The sequence below is a fragment of the Haplochromis burtoni genome, unplaced genomic scaffold (assembly GCF_018398535.1).
Source record: "Haplochromis burtoni strain Fernald_Lab_line unplaced genomic scaffold, NCSU_Asbu1 Contig_39, whole genome shotgun sequence".
NCBI lineage: Eukaryota > Metazoa > Chordata > Actinopteri > Cichliformes > Cichlidae > Haplochromis > Haplochromis burtoni.
Window position 1 is genome coordinate 1,305,506 of NW_024582400.1, and position 14,107 is coordinate 1,319,612.

General features: G+C 39.9%; 2 non-coding genes across 2 annotated transcripts; both read left to right on the forward strand.

Moving 5' to 3' along the window:
* The first annotated feature begins 592 nt into the window (after positions 1 to 592).
* Positions 593 to 665, forward strand: trnar-ucu. The gene has a single exon. It is a non-coding gene; the product is annotated as a tRNA-Arg (tRNA).
* A 4,110-nt stretch (positions 666 to 4,775) lies between these two features.
* On the forward strand, positions 4,776 to 4,848 carry trnar-ucu. The gene has a single exon. It is a non-coding gene; the product is annotated as a tRNA-Arg (tRNA).
* Positions 4,849 to 14,107: the final 9,259 nt, after the last annotated feature.

Here is a 14,107-nt window from a genome sequence, read left to right on the forward strand (position 1 = left end):
CATACTAAATGTTGTTCCAGGAACAACATTGCAAGTGACCAATCAGAATGTTGTGACGTCATACTTTTGCGACTTCGGGAAAAACCGGCGTAAAACAAAAAACTGTACTTAAGCTGCGTGAAACCGCCTCTGTCCGTCGATCAACAGACCCTGACCCTAACCCTAACCGTAACCCTTTAATAAACAGTAAGCAGAATTGATATTGTCCTTGCAACATTGGAATTTCGAATGGCTTGGCGTGCAAAAGAAACACCAACATGAGGATATCAGATCATCCTACCTTACCCATTTACTTTGCTAGTGTCCATTTGGACCTCCTTTCCCTTCAGGACTCCTTTAACTCTTCTTGGCACAGAATCAACAGGTATTGTTCCTGTTGACATGACAGCCTCACACACTTGTTGCAGATTTGTCTGCTGAACATCTATGATGTGAATCTCCTGTTCCACCAAATCCCAAATGTGCTGTGTTTGATTAAGTTCTAGTGACTGAGGAGGCCATTTGAGTACAGTGAACTCAGTGTCATTTTCAAGAAACCAATCATAATCACTGATTATTGACTGTTGACTGTAACCTGCAGTGTTTCAGTGCAGCCCCAGTGGCCTAATGGTTAGGGCACTGGCCTTCTGAGTCAGGGATTGTGGTTTCGAGTCCCACCTGGGGTGATTTCAAGTAGGGTCAGAAACAGGCTTAGACCATGATCCAGTGGCCAATGGAGCCGCTCTCTCCTAGGATAGCCATCTTTCTGTTCTTGTTGGAATGGAAATTGTTTATATATACACTCACTGTACATGTCATTGCTAATACCTGCTTGGGTACCTTTTAGGCTTCAAATCTCCCTTAATTTCACCAAATCCTAAAGGTACTCTATTGGATTTAGAGCTGGTGACTGCAGAGGCCGTTTGAGTACAGTGAACTCTGAGCTTTGTGACATGGTGTGTTACCAGAAGATGGTACACTGTGGTCATGAAGGGATGAACATGGTCAGCATAAACACTCAGGTAGACTATGCTGTTTAAATGATGCTCAGTTGGTGTTAAGGCCCCAAAAGCAGGCAAAGAAAACACCTTCTACACCACTGCACTGCCAGCACCAGCCTGAGCTGTTACACATACTAGACAGAGCATGTGGAAATAGTACACATGACACACGCGATTTGTTTGGTGCCGTTTTGGTCTGCATAGCATATTAAGCTGGATAACTGAAGCCTGTATTTACAGGATTTGATTTAATTAATTTATTTTTTGCTCATTTTTTCAAAGGAAATGCCCATGTGATTACCAAGCTTGATTATTTTTTCAGACGCAAATAAACAGATCTGACCAATCAGATCAAAGCATTTGTACCTCAAAATGTGCACCAGCTTAAATATACAATGATATGGAAATAGTAAAATATTACTACATTACCTCAGACACACAGATAGATGCATCTCTGAAATGATTTCTCTGCCTCCTCAGATGTGATTCCAACTCTGCCAACACACGTCAAACTGTATGGGCAGAAATCTGTGCCATCAGAAACTGAATTTGAATAAGTTAAATTTGAATTTGAATTGCTCAGATTGAATCTGAATTGTAACTTGAATAAATGCTTTTGAAAACTGAATTTGAATTAGTCTAATTTGGAATTGAATTTATGGTTTGAAAATGATCATCACTAAATTGAAATTGAATTTTATATTTTGAAAATGAATTGATTTGCTTTGAAACTGCATTTTATCCTTTAAAAATTCAGCTCTCGAATAATTTCAGTTTCACTTCTCACCATTCAATTTCAGTTCCAAAATTCAGTTTTTTGGAACTTACATCCGGTTCCGGTTCAAGCGCAGATTAATAGAACTACGTTTTACTAGCGGACCGAAAGTGTTACTGACGGGAATCTACAGCGTCTTTAGCTGAATTAAGACTTCAGAAGTCATTCGTCATGTCGAATGACCAGCGGATAAACTCTCAGGTTGGTAATAAATGTATTACATGTATAACAAGCGTCATGTTAACAAATGATAGCCGTACGGTAACTTTTATGCTTATTGTAGCTGCTAGGTAAAAACGCTAATTTAGCGTAGTTTGCCCTGAATTCAGCTTTGACAACAAATATGATCGACTGTTTCTAGTAGAATTCCAAAGTTGTCATCTTGGACCCTCTCAGAGTACCCCCTCTGTATGCTTGCAGAGACCCCTACAGTAGGGAAACATGCAAAACCGTGCCCAAACCTTTGTATTTTAGCTTTATTTATGTCTTACACAGCATCCCAACTCTTTAGCTAACTTAATAACTTTAGCTAAAGTGAATAGTTAGTCTAATTAGTTAGTCTAATTCATTAGTGCAGCATTACTGGATCACCTCTGCCCCACTGACATCCTGAAAATCGATCACGATAAAGCTTCAACACCGGGATCAAATCAAATTTTCCCTGCTCCTGGTTTCTACTGAGAATTGGATGAACCAGAATCTCAGTTTCTTTTCTTTTTGTTTAGAAACATCAGGATAAGCTCATCATCGCTTGATTTTGTCTTCATTTTGTTCATTGTGCATCTTTGAGAGGGAATTTTCAACAAAAACACACCACGTGTGTGTTTGTTAGTGCCCATAGGGAAATAATTCCTTTGCATTTAACTCATTCACCCAGTGGGCACCACCAATACAGCACCCGGGGAGCAGTGTGTAGGGACGGTACCTTGCTCAGGGGCACCTCAGGGTAGCCGTTCAGTGGAGTCGAACCCCCAACCTTCCGATCATGGGGCCACCACTCTACCTACTGAGCTATCCCTGCCCACCACGTTAGATGTGCACCTACAGTACACGGCAAGTTTGAATCCGTGCTGGCCTGAAATGGTAACACAGCCATAGGTGGGAGGGTCTCAAACCAATGTACTCCTACTGTTGGTGCCAAGCCAGGATAAAAGGGAAGGGTTGTGTCAGGAACCGCAGCCGGTGTAAAAATCTTTGCTATGATTGAATTGCTAAATTGCCAAGAATTTCCATACCAGATGCGGGATAGGGTGAGATGGAGTCAGACTCATAAAGGGGCCATCCAAAAGAAGAAGTAGAGGAAGAGTTGATTTAAACAGTTCAATGTAAGAGTTGGCACCTAATTTTAAAATGAGTGCAGATGATCACATTCAAACTACAGCAATGTTGATGAACGTGATTTTAAATCTCTTTGATGGGCCTTTGGATAAAATATCAGATAAACACAGTTGAGAAACGTTCTCTGTGAGGAGATCCTTCCTATTCGAACACACTGCTATCCCACTTTGTTCTATGCAATGGGATTCAAACCAGCAACCTTGACAGTGTGAGTGCCATCAGTTAATTAGCTATAACTCCTAGATTCAGACTCATAAATCATGTCATGCTGCTCACTCTGCCCGAGTATGCGGCGTTTGGCCCAGAGGTGAAACAGCCATTTAACCTTTATATTGAGCTTTAATTCTCACTTGGCCTTCCCGTCGTTTTCTGTGGTTCACCAGCTTAGCCAATTAAATGAGATTTACACCAGCCCAAACTCATGCTTTAACACACAAACACAAACTTCTGATGAAATTAAAGCCAAGTTCTGACAGTTATGCTCAAAGTCATCGACCTCGTAAAGCGCTACGTCTCGCTTCCTTGGCGGCTTCATCAATCATGGCTGATAATTGTGATTGATGGGGGAGGAGCTCGGGCAAATGAAGGCCAGAAAACATTTAGCCAAGTGCAGCCGGGAGGAGTGAGATTAATGGTGATAAAAGTGACTGAGCGAGGGTGAAGGTGCACCGCGCGGCATTTTAACACCAGTAAATCATTGGCACATTAATGCAGAGATGTCGGTGTAAGTACTGTAAACAAACAAGCAGCCTGTCGGCCTCTGCTGCCCCTGCTTTCCATCTTTTTCTGGGCTGGATTCAAAGGGAAACCTGTTGGTTATTTTCAGAGTAATAAACATAACAAAGAATAATGTTGCTAAGGAACATGCACAGCTGGATGTTTAAGACTTTCTACTATTAAAAAATAAATAAGGATCCTTTAGAGCAAATGTCTCTTTTTCTAATTATGTTTTAGTTGCTCATGATTGCAAAAAGAAGTGATTCAAACAGGAGATGTTAACAAGAAGTTAGTAAATGAAATTATTTAATGTCCAAATTTGTGGCAACCTGTGTGCTCATTACTGGGAGTTTTAAAAGGATTAATTTGATAATATTGGTTAATTAGAGGAAAAAAAACATGACATCATGATTATTTGTTTCTGTAGATCTTTTAGTTTTCTTCAGAGAAATAACAACAGTGAATAACTTTTAAATATTCCAGAATCATCCATTACGATCCAGACTCATAAAAATGTAACTGTAACATAACTTTATATCAACACTCACAGATGTTTAATTAGGTGCACCTTGGTAGTACCAGGTTGGACCCCCTCTTTCCGTCAGATCTGCTTTAATTCTTCATGACACAGATTCAACTAGTGCTGGAAACATTCCTCAGAGATTTTGGTCGATGCTGATGTGACAACATCACACAAATGTTGCAGATATGTCGGCTGCACATCCATCTGTTCCACCAAATCCTAGAGGTGCTCTATTGGATTGAGATCTGGTGACTGTGGAGGCCATTTGAGTACAGTGAACTCTTTGCCATGTTGAAGAAACCAGTTTGAGATGACATGGTGAGTTATCCTGCTGCAAGCAGCCATCAGATAATGCCATCAGATATTGGTACACTGTGGTCATAAAGGAATGGACATGGCCGGTGAAAACAGATAATTTTGCCTACAGAACTGCTTAAATGCAGCCCCAGTGGCCTAATGGATAAGACACTGGCCTTCTAAGCCAGGGATTGTGGGTTCGAGTCCCACCTGGGGTGTCCCAATGCATTGCAGCCAATATCTGTTAGAACTTTTAGATAGCCAGTTGTAATTGCAGGTTAAGAGTTTAAATTTCAGCTTGTCCAGCTAGCTTTAAAGCACTGCTCCAGTATGTGAGGAGTTCGCACAGGTCTAGAATCTGGTTGGTGACAAATGTGTTTTCAGGTGCTGGTTGTGAAAGTAGTTGTAGAAAGTTGCTTGCTGTGGATATTTGAAACTAGTTACAAAGAAACATATAGTGCTGCACCAAAAACATCCTTGCAAGTGATTCGGTCACTAGCAGAGTGGGTCACAGTTGACTGTAGTTTCTACAGAAAGCACCAAGTTTTTGCAAACTCTTACCAATCCCTTGCTAAACAATTGTGAAGCTATGATGGAGGCAAACAAAACCAGAAATGGAAACCATTCGCCTTCAGTTTAAAAGCTGCAGCTTTTCGAATGTGTTGGTTTCAATGGTAAGGCAAAAACTTTACTTTGAAGTGTAGAATGACATCAGTTTCAGTCAAACATTGCTATACCACCATTTGTCACTCTGTGATCCTATAATTTAATATTGGCATTTAGATGTCTTCAGACCAGGACTGTTATCAAATAGAGGTTGGAGCAGATTGGACAATGTTTTTTCGTGTCACATCAAAACACTGAAGTTGGCTTTGGCACCACCATCGTGTTGTTCAATGAAAACTCAAACTTTCAGAATACTTTGGTTACCCAGACTAAATGAGATGTTTTGATGATGGCATGAATTACAATAGAACTTGAAGAGAAGAACTTAGCAAAAAAACTGATTAAATCCAAAGTGCCAGTACCACTGACAAATATGTATTAAATTTTGGTATCACCAACATAAGTAAGCAGCTTTTTTTTTTAAACTGACACCATCTAAACAATTTGTTCAAATTAATCCAGTTAATTAATAAAGTTTGCAGAAGTCGTAAGAGTTCATTTAACTCACAGTTTTAATGTGGTTCAGGAACTTTTGAGTGTTTATTAGCTCCTTCTTGGCTTCTTTTGTGATTAGTTTGTGCCCTTTCTGCAGTCACGTTGTTAAAGTCAGCTCTTCTACTGCATCAAACTCCCACTGCTGAGTCACCAACTGACAGCTTTCAAGTCGGACTGTCACTGGGATTTAAACCATGTTCGTACTAATCCGGGTAATCCATGAATCTTCTTCTCTCTGTTTTGACCCTCTGCCTCTTTCATAACAACATCTCTTTCCACTTTTTAAGTTCATAAATCTGAAAAGGGATGGTTTGACAGGCAATTTAGCTCTTCTGGGGTAACAGGGAGATGCTTGTAGACACTCCTTCATATCATTGAGAAAAACAATTGTACCATATTTTAGTGTTTTGTTTTTGTTCTTTTTACTGTAAATGATTTTAAATACTGTTTTCATTGTTCCGTGATATTGTTATTGAGGAACATGTTGCAAAATTTCCTCAACTACAAATGAATTAATTTTAGTCTGGACCACTACAGTCAACATTCATTCCTATTAATGGGTTGCAAAGTGGCTTGCAGAGGCAGCAGCAATCATGGGGAGACTAAAGCAGCCTAAATAACCAGTCTTAAATTAGACCTGCACATTGGATGTGTAGAAGGGTGTCAGTGGAGCTTTCAGATAAGATGATCTGCCACGACTGTCTTGAGCTGGACTTCACAGCCTGACTGAACTAACATTGTAGTGTGAGAGCAGATGTTGATTACATGATGATCTCACGCACAGAAGCTCTGGCTCTGAGCACAGAAGCCACACCCACTTAGTGTTCCAACCTTTAGAGATGCAACCAATCAGAAGAAAGTTGACTTCAGGGACGTGTGGGTTTGTAGGGGGAGGAGCTACAATGACTTTAAATAGACAGTAGATGACTGATGACTGAGGGTAAAGGCCCAGTATAAGATTTTTTTAAAAGGGTCATTTTAAACTGTGAACCATCCAAACCTGCTCTAGCATACGAATTGATCCCAAGTGACTTGAAAACCTTTGTCACTCTTCCAAGGTAGAAGCATTATTTCATGTGAACATTAAATTTCATGACCTTTATCAACTTCTCGGACTTTGTCAGGGTAGCTCATGGTTTGGAAAACTTTCTCGGCATATGCTGAGCAGCGTTCGAATCAGGTGCCAACATGTAAATCAACATCCACGGGGCCTCTTGTCCTTAATGCATCCGTGGCATTTTAACGTAGTCAGTGATATTTACAGAAACAAGTTCAAACATCTGCTGCGGACGCGTACAAACAGGATTTTAATGCCAGCTGTGATTTATACCTGCACAATATCAACAGAATTAAAATGTCACAGGTGCTGAAACCAACAGAGGTCACTGACGTACGTTCCTGTCTCACGTTCAGCTGGAAACTATCAGGTACTGAAGCCTTCAAATCACATTTACTTTCTGTGCAGTTTGAACGGCTGAACTGATCTAAAATTAACTGACTCATAAGCTTGGCTGACTCAGATTAATTCCCACCTTACACTAATGGAGTAAAGAACTGTGTGGTTATGAACATAAATTATGGATTACAATTAGGAGCTCATCACTCCCCCATTAACTCTTTTATCTTTACTTCTTCCCAGCCTCTTAAACTCTCAAGTGATCCAGTTGGAAAGCTTTGGTTGCCATGGGAAGCCTGTGGACAGAGAGGGTTGTGGGTAATTGGTGTTGAACTCAAGTGGACACCGCTGAGGTTTCGGAGATAATGAGTTTACAAAGGAGGCCCCACAGAGAGGAGATGTGAGCGGGTCCAGCTCTATAGTGCTGATTTACATTACCGAGGTGGACTCTCTGGCCGAGCTCTGATTGATCGCAGAGTGAAGCCCCACATGAGATTTAGCCCCCAGCTGTAAAGTGTCTGCTTTTGCACTGAGGTAAGCGCCTCAGACCGCAGAGGAGCACACAGTCGAAGACAAATATTACCTTTTAAAAAGAAATGCAATCTTTAAAGCTGCAGTCATTTTCCCTTTGACATTTTTCAGCCCAGAATCTTCACATAAAGACTCACAAATCAATTTGAAACTTCATTTGGCGGCTGCTGGTAAAGAGAGTTTTATGTCTGTATTAAGTTAAACATGTATTTCATCTTTGAAAGCTAAAAGCAGAAATATTTGCTGGGTTATTATTTTGATCTGAACAGATGGGTAACTGTTTTTAATACTTGGATTAAGTCCTTGATTGCCTGAAGTCGAGAACCCATGAACATCACCACACCTCTCTTTAGATCCTCATCCATTCCTTTACCACAGCTGCCTTCAGTTGCTATTAACCCTCTATATTTCTATTCATGAAGCCATCTCTTGTAGACCTTGGCAATGATACTCTTTTCTCGTCCAGAGTGGCTTGGTTAGATGTGAAGTTCTCAATCATGGAGATAATTCTGTCATCATCAATTTTAGGTTTCTTCTCCGGACTTTCCTTCATTTTGCACCAACATGTGAGAGTTCCAGTGAAAAACTATGAAATGCATATTCAACACTTGGAATGAACTCCTGAATCAGCCAAGTTTAATTCATACAAATAAATCTAAAATGTTAGCAGTTATATAACGAGGTTCATTGACTATCCACATATAAACCGTGCATCCGGTTCCAAATTACACTGTGTTCATTAAGGCTGTTGCCTTTTTAACATGTTTAATGCTTTAATTTGAACAAGCCCCTAAAAATAGTATATTTTACTACATATACACTATATATACAGTATATTAATGACTAACCTCATGTCGGGGATGGATTATCTCAGGTGTTCTCCTCACTGAAGTTATGTTTGTTTTCAGCATCTTGTTCCTGCCATGCAATTGCATGTGTCCCTGACCATTGGGAACCCTCATGTTAACTTTTATTGCAGGTGCGAAAAGTTAGTATTCATCCTCCAACTTTACTATGCTAATGTAAGTATATATTTTTTTTATATACTTTAATATACTTTAATGTACTTATATACTTATAATATAGTTATATTCCATGTAACTCTAGAGTAAGCATATAACACAAGTAGTCAATATGAAAGTATTTTTCTATTAATGGAATCAGTCATATCCATGCAGTCCTCTGTGACGAGATTCAGTCCCATGTGTCTTTAAGATTAGATTACAAAAATAAATGCATTTATTGGAACTTGTTAGGAACATGTCGCACTGGCAAAGGAAAAAGAAAGTAGGAAATACACTAGTCTAGTGTAAGTGCATGTACTTATAAAGTTATGGCCTTTCTGAGCTAAAGTGATAGGACATGTAAAGGTTGATTTAGCGTCCAAATAATCAGCAGCACCTAATGAATTGATTAAAATGAAAGACAGGAACAGTTTTTATCCTTGAAACATTGAAAAGGTTGTTTATAAAGCATAAATAGCACCTCACCAGTCTGAGCCACAGTCTGTGTAAACCTCATCACTCAGGACACTCACACACGGACTCTATTCAGACCTATTTAAACTTTAAAATATCAAAATTGACACGTTTTCTTCGGTTTTACAGAAATCTGCTAGTGTTATTTTGTCGGTCAGCTGATATGAAGAAAGGTGTTTCTTGAGCCCAAACAACTTTAGCAAGCCTTTCTTACAGCCTCTTAACCTTTAAATGAAACAAACAGGAATTAATCTGAATCTTCACTCGACTGCAGGAACATTGATAAATCTGTCAAACAAATACTTAAACATAGCTCTCTCTTATAAATGGGCATTTACAAGGTTATTCTATCTATTTACAGGGGATGCTTCAAAATGAATGGTGAGCTTTAGCTTGAACTGAGCAAGCTGCAAATGATCTGACACATTCAATAACAGCCATCCCTCATTTTCATTTTCCGAGATGAATCTGCATCTCTTGAAGCTGCTGCCAAAGGAGTATGCATCCATTTATGTGGGAAAAACATCATTACCCTCTGTTGCTCATGTTGCATCTTGACTGAGTGTCCTTGAGCGAAAATCCAAATCCCTTCCTGCTCGCTCTCTTTGTAAGTTCCTCTGCATAACAGCACCACAAAATGTGAAACGTGGTTGATGCAGAGGATCTAGGGAGAGAAATGGTAATCATTTACTAACCAGGGATTTGTGGATTTAAAGATTCAAAGGCTTCTCTTTCAACGTGGCATCATTTCATCATGTTGACAGAGTGGGTTTTGTCTGTATTTAAAATTGCAGATGGAGCTTTCAGTTTGCAATTGGATCAAAAGCAGGAGCGCTTAAAAAAACTGAAAAACAATAGATATTTGTGGGGGGAGGAGAGGTTTCCAAATCTGGGTAGTGTCCAAACCTCAAAGGGATTGTTGAAATGCTTTATGGTTTGCTTAAATGCAAATTTACTACCGAGGAATTATTAGTAAATCCTGAAAAATGCTGCCTAAGGACAGAAGAAGCTACATCCACATTTCAGGTGTGTATTTGTGTGTTTGCCTGAAGATACAGGCCTTTAATCCACGGCCTTTCCACAGCTTCAACGGAGGAAATGATGAATAAGTAATTTCCTGTGAACAGGTTGTGCAGCCTCAAGTGTGGAGTCATCGTAAACGGACAGCTGGAAGCAAGAGAAACAGAAATGGGTTGTGAAAAAGAAGAAAGGAAGGGAACATAATAGAACGAAGACAGCCGGAAGATGAATTATCTTGATGTCTCTGCAAAAAGTTTTATACAGCTGTAAAGAATTCCAGTGCATTTACAAGGCATCTGTTTGCATAGATAATAGAGTTTACTTTGTCTTTATTGTACCATGTGTCTACTATCGCCTCCTCTCAGGAATAATTAAACAACTTCTACAAACTAAACAAGGAAGCTTAACTGACCTCCAGACCTTATTTTTCAAATGGCAATAGTTAACTTTATCATGAAGGGAAATTAGTTGGGATTGAATATTTCATATAAAAACTATAAATTTTGCAGACCAATCTATCAACCAAGATCTCCTCCAAGAGATGTTGAGTCTTTTCCATTCAGAGATCTGAGTATAATTGTAGGGAGCACAGAGATCTGCACAATATGAGGAAACCCAGCCAACACACAGTGGAGAGCTAAGAGAGGAAGTGAGGAACACAAAGACGTGACTCCGGCCACGAGCTAAAACGTAGCTAAAACGTAGCTAAAATGTAGCTAATGTGCAAGTTCAAAAAAGAAAACCAGTAATCAGTCATCTGCCTGTTTTTCTGTTCTCTTCCTCACTACCTTTTCCTCACGCTGTCAATCTCAATACTGTCATCATTACTCTAGTCCAACTATCTTCTTGCCTGCCTTCTTTGGACAAATCAGCCTCCACTTTGCATCGTTTAAATCTGTGGTCTCTCTCCCTTTCAGACTCTCCTTTGTGCAACCCACCTCCTCCCCATCTCCACCTCACAGACACCTCAGTCAGAGCTACATCTTTACCACCACCAGTGTCTAGATTCTGGGGGGGCTTTCCTAAATCCTATCTGGTTCCATTTAGCTAAAAAGGGTCATCAGAGTCTAATCACCAAATACCAAATACATTAATTTCTCTATCTCATTAAATGATGTTCAGATTCTTCCAAGAGATCCTTATTGAGCGAATGGACTGGTCCTCACAGACACAAGAAACTGATGAGAAGATGTCATAAAAAAGGCTCAAACACATGACCTCCTGAGAACAGTGAAAGAGAAAGGGGGACGTAAAGAGGGAAAGAAGAAGGAATAAGACTGGATATTTCAATGTCCATGATGGAAAGTCACAAATTCATAAGTTTTGTACCAAAATGACCTGCAGTGCAAAAGCACAAAGATGATTTTTTTTTTTATAACAACTGATAAACCCTGCTTTTTAACTACCTAAATAACAAATAAACATCCACCGCAGACTGTTTTGTGGTTTTATGTTTATTATGTAGTTTATTCGCGCACCGGGAACTGTTGAGTCATATTAGTGAACCGACACAAAGTGAGTCCAGACACTCCATTTACATTTAACCAAACCACAAGACTTCGTTACAATAACCAAAGCAGTGCTTGCTGCCTAAAACAGAAGCAGGAGCTTGGTTCTGTGAGCCCTCCATCGACCCCGACCACCAAGTCCAATGCAGTTCATAGATGTTGAACTTAGCAATTATGTAATTGCGTAAAGGAAATGCAAAAAAATATTTTAGCTGGATGTCCATTAAAGAGAGCTAAAGTCGTGGAACAACATCTTGCATGTACTCTTTTCCACGAGCTTCTGTAGCTTGATTTAATCACTAATTCAGTGATTGTTATTTGTCATGCTGTGGGAAAAGTAAGCCTGTGTCCAGGGGTTTTCCACAGTCCATTCATTTTCATGACCCTATATATGCTCATTCATTCATAAAATTAGCTAGGTATATTTCCCTATGATTCTAATTTTGTAGTATTTTTTCATCCATCAGAGTATGAATGAATTTGAATGTTAGATAGGAAGCATGTCGAAAAAAAAGTGCTGGCTTGAATGTATAAAGTGCTTTGAGTGCTCAGAGTAGGAAAGAACCAGCTATATAAGAACCAGTCCATTTTACATTTTAAAAATTTTCAGTAATTAAAAAAAACAACTATTTTTGTATATTTATACATACAAAATTACAACATCTCTGACTATTTGGGACACAACTAATCTTAAGAGAAGCTCTGCTGCCTTTTCTTTTTCTACTTTAACCTCCTGCTTACTACATTTTTTCCAGGCATTCCTGTTTTTGCATGTGGCATGTGAAAAAACCAAATTCCTGGTGTTCCTTCCCATAACCAACCTGGCTGACAAGCAAACGCTCAGTTATTCTGATGCAAAGTGAGCCATGCTGATAGTGAAGCTCCTCGATAAAGCCATGAATAGAAGCCTCCTTTTCACGTCCCACAGTTCCCATTCAACCCACATGAATAGACGCGTCCAATCCAGCCTCGGTCTCTAATAAGTGCTGAACTACAGGGCAGCAACGGCTGCTCTGAGCGTGTCGTGTCCAGAAAACATTTACCTCTTCATACAGCTCCCAGCGTTCAGGGCCAGATTTCTCAGGGGTCGTCTCCTGTGTGGGAAAAAAACCCTCAGTGTTTAATTTTTGCCTTTAATGTTCTTGAAATGTGCAAAGCAAACTGCGCTTTTAAAATTCCATTAAATAATATCTTGCACTGCAATCAGCAACCTTTGCAGAAAAACATGAGGTGCTTTTACTGCCTCCCAAGACAGAAAATAATCTTCAAGAGAAATATTTACCCTGCTGCAATATATTTATACAAATTAAACGATAGACATCAGCAGACCTCATGGTTGCCTGTTGTTTTTTGTTTTGCTTTTTATTTTTGCTGAGGAGTTTTACCTTTATCTATATTTAACATCCCTGCTGGAAAAATTTGCTTCTAGTCATGACTACAATGATTGCAAAGGTAGATTATCCATCCACCCACCCATCCATCCATCCATCCATCTATTCTTATCCAGTTCAGGGTCACGGATCCTCTAGTGCAAGGGTGGGGAACTCCAGGCCTCAAGAGCTGGTGTCCTGCAGGATTTAGATCAGGAGTGGGCAACTCCAGGCCTCGAGGGCCAGTGTCCCTGCAGGTTTTAGATGTGTCCTTGAACCAACACAGCTGATTTAAATGGCTAAATTACCTCCTCAACGGCTGTGTCCCAATTCAGGGTCTGCAGCCTTAAAGGACGCATTTTAAGGCCGATTACGTCACCGCGACGCGACGAAGGCTGTCCCAATTCGAAGGCTGCTCGAAATGCGGCCCTCAAATGCGTCCTTAATTCCCCTGAATTTTAAGAACGTGGCGGTGTAGACTTCATGGCCCAACATATCCCAGAATGCATAGCGCGGTGGTGGGTGTGGATAATTTTGCCGAAAAAAACGGCGGATGAGGGGCGCCCGAAGAGTAAACTTTAAATACTGAATATTATGTCACTTATTTATGTGCAAATGTTTAATAACGAAGATCATTAAAACATTACTGTTGGCCACATGTCGGCAAAGTTATGTGACATTAGTGACGTTTGTACTAACTTGGTTTTAAAGCCTTTACTTTAAAATATACGCCGTTCAATAGCTGAGCTTAATCTTACAGAGAATGATCAAAGCTAATGTAGAAACAAACAAACAAATGAACAAAAGATTTTCTCCTTCAATTCTGTCAAACAAAGCTGTATGACACGTTTCCAGCTGTTAGTATCATGGTTGCTAGGCAACCTTTGCAGCGCAACAGAGGCTAGACCGTCCCATTTCACAAGCCTCGCACTTCCGGCCTTAGCGGTCTTTAAGTACGCGGCCCTTGAGGATTGTTGAGGCTGCGTACTTTAAGGCTGAAGACCCTGAATTGG